Source organism: Gambusia affinis, linkage group LG02, assembly GCF_019740435.1.
Source record: "Gambusia affinis linkage group LG02, SWU_Gaff_1.0, whole genome shotgun sequence".
Lineage (NCBI taxonomy): Eukaryota > Metazoa > Chordata > Actinopteri > Cyprinodontiformes > Poeciliidae > Gambusia > Gambusia affinis.
The window spans coordinates 33315911-33319833 of record NC_057869.1 but is presented as its reverse complement, the minus strand read 5'-3'; positions in this window follow the sequence as shown (position 1 = coordinate 33319833).

Genomic DNA, 3923 nt, shown 5'->3' with positions numbered 1-3923 from the left:
CTAACCTAACCTAACCTAACTTCTTCCTAACCTAACCTACCTAACCTAACCCCTAACCTAACCTAACCTTCCCTAACCTAACCCCTAACCTAACCTAACTAACCTAACCCCTAACCTAACCCTTGCCTAACCCTAACCTAACCCTAACCTAACCTAACCTTACCTAACCCCTAACCCCTAACCTAACCTAACTAACCTAACCTAACCTAACTTTAACCTAACCTAACCCCTAACCTAACCTAACCCCTAACCTAACCCCACAACACAACCCTAGCCTAACCCTACTAACCTTGCCCCTGCCTAACCCTAACCCCTAACCCCTAACTAACCCTACCTCCTAACCTACCCTAACCCCCCCCCTTCCCTACCTACCTAACCTAACCCTACCCTAACCCCTAACCTAACCCTAACTAACCCTACCTAACTAACTAACCCTAACCCCTAACCCCACCCTAACCTAACCTAACCTAACTAACCCTAACCTAACTAACCTAACCCCTAACCTAACCTAACCTAACCTAACCCCTAACCTAACCCTAACTTCTTCTTCTTCTAACCCTAACCCTAACCCTAACCCCTAACCTAACCCTAACCTAACCCCTAACACAACCTAACCCTAACCTAACCCTAACCTAACCTAACTAACCCTAACCCCCTTACCTAACCTAACCTAACCAACCTAACCTAACCCCTACCCACTCCCTAACCCTAACTTTAACCCTAACTAACCCTAACTTCCTAACCTAACCCTACTAACCTAACCTAACCCTAACCTAACCCTAACCTAACCCCTTGCCTAACCCTAACCCTAACCTAACCCCTTCTTGCCCTGCCTAACCTAACCCTAACCCCTAACCTAACCCTAACCCTAACCTAACCCTAACTAACCTACCTACCCTAACCTTCCCTAACCCTAACCTACCCCTAACCCTAACCCTGCCCTACCCCTACCTTGCCCCTACCTAACCTAGCCCCCTAACCCCCTTCCTCCCCAACCCCTAACCCTAACCTAACCCCCCTTCCTAACCTAACTACCCTACCTAACCCTAACCCCTAACCCTAACCCCTAGCCTAACCCACCTAACCTGCCTAACCTACCTAACCCTAACCCCTAACCTTAACTAACCTAACCCTAACCCTTGCCTAACCTAACCCTAACCCTAACCCTAACCCTAACCCTAACCTAACCTACCCTAACTAACCCCCTAACCTACCCACCTAACCTAACCCCTGCCTAACCTAACCTAACCCTAACCCCTAACCCTAACCCTACCCTAACCCCCTAACCTGCCACCCTAACCCCTAACCCTACCCTACCCCTAACCTAACCCTAACCCCTACCTAACCTTGCCCTAACCTAACTACCCCTAACCCTAACCCTGCCTAACCCCTGCCTAACCCCTACCCTAACCCTAACCCTGCCTAACCTAACCCCTAACCCTAACCCTAACCCTAACCCTACCCTACCCCTAACCCTGCCTAACCCCACCCTAACCCTGCCCTAACCCCTGCCTAACCCCTGCCTACCTAACCCTAACCCCTAACCCTAACCTTCCCTAACCTAACCCTAACCAACCCTAACCTAACCTAACCTAACCCTAACCTAACCCCCCCCTAACCCTAACCTAACCTAACCCTACCCTAACCCCTAACCTAACCTACCTAACCTAACTAACCTAACCTAACCCCTAACTAACCTAACCTAACCTAACCTAACCCTAACCCTAACCTAACCCTACCTAACCCCCAACTTCTTCCTAACCCTAACCCCAACCCTTGCCCCCCTAACCCTAACCTACCTAACCTAACCTAACCAACCTAACCTAACCTCCCCCTAACCTAACCCTACCTAACCCCTAACCCCTAACCCCTACCCCTAACCCTAACTGCCTAACCCTAACCCCTAGCCCTAACCCCTAACCCCTAGCCTAACTAACCCCACAACCTAACCTAACTAACCCCTGCCCCTACCCTAACCCTTGCCCTAACCCCTAACCCTTGCCCAACCCTACCTAACCTAACCCTAACCTAACAACCCCAACCCTACCTAACCCTGCCCCTGCCTACCCCAACCCCTAACTAACTAACCTAACCCCTAACTAACCCTACCTAACCCTAACTAACCCTAACTAACCCTACCTAACCCCCCTTCTAACCCTAACCCTAACACCCTAACCCTAACCCCTAACCCTAACCCTTCCTAACCTAACCTAACCCTAACCTAACCCTTCCCTACCTAACCCCTAACCCCTACCCCTAACCCTAACCCTAACCCCCTACCTAACCTAACCCTAACCCCTGCTACCCTAACCCCTAACCCCCTAACCCTAACCCCTACCCCTAACCCTACCCTAACCTAACCCTTCCCTAACCCTAACCCTTACCCTAACCCTACCTAACCCCTAACCTAACCCTAACCCTACCCTAACCCTAACCCTACCCCTACCCTAACCCCTAACCCTAACCCCTAACCCCCCCCTAACCCTAACCTAACCCCTAACCCTACCCTAACCCTATTTAACAGATTTGCTCAAACATGGGATAGGGATAGTGCCACACACTTTTTCACTACAACAGGGCTACACAAGAACAATGCTACAAAGGACAAAGAAAGAGGTTTTTGAAACTGGGACCACACAAAATAAGGAAAACCAAAAGAGAATGTACACATGATTCCTCTGATTGGACCGTTCTCCAAATTTACAGAAAGTACACAAAATAATCAAGAAACTTTGAACAATTACAGAAGGAGCTGCCAGAATAAAACTGGAGGGTCATCTCAGCGTTCAAAAAACCAGTCTTAAGGACATATTGGTACATGCCAAATTCAGTCTGACCGCAGACCCACAGATACACCACCTTCCTTTCCTCCGGGCAGAAACACCAACAGGCGCTGGTCCGTCCCAAAAGAATCACCTGGAGAGACAAAATGTCGTTTATATAATTTGGTGCAAAACATGCAAAATGCAATACATTGAAACAGGGAACACATTACATAGAAGACTAAGTGCACACAAATCAACATTAAACACAATAGGAAAACAGAAACAACTATCGTTAAACACTTCCAAATACATGGGGTTGAATCCATTAGGGCCAGACCTATCTAAATTGGACCAAGAGGAGAGATGGATTCAGGAACAAATCTGGATTAAAAGATTCGACACAATTGTACCAAGAGGTTTAAATGAAAGTCCATCCAGGACAACTAATTCCTAATTCAAGGATTGGAACTAATTGAATATAGACTTTCACCAATACTTTACCCGAAATTTAATCAACTAAGTTAGATATTGAACCTCATTAGAATGATTGATGGAAATCTTAATTAAGGAAACTTGTAAGATCAACACAACCTCTGAGTTGAAATCTTACTAATCAAAACTAAATTAAAATTTACTATAATTATTAACCCCAATTTGACCTTTGACCTTTAAACACAATTAATTAATGTTGGAACCTTTTCAGAACCTTTACTTTAAACCTAACCATTAAACCAGATCTTCAATCTCGATATAAGTTTGGACTCTGAATGAAACTTTTAGCTGTAATTCTTAATTCTACTAAAATCCGCAACTTTAAAGTCTACTAATTAATGATTAAAATGGTTTTATTGATTTATTATTTATTCTCTATGACACCTGACCTAATACATAACTAGTTAAACGTTTAAATCCATCATAATCTTTGATACTAAAACTAACCAATTAAGGGAAGCCTGAAACCTTGTTTATATTTTTAATATTAAACTTGAGTAATTGGGTATTTTTACTTTATCACACCTTTTGACTCCAAATTTAATTCATAAACTCGTATTTTAAAGCTCAGTATATACCCTAGATCTAAACACAACCAATTAATTTTGAAACTCACTATAATCTGTATTAAACACAATTAATTTTGATAGTGAATTTTGGAGAAAA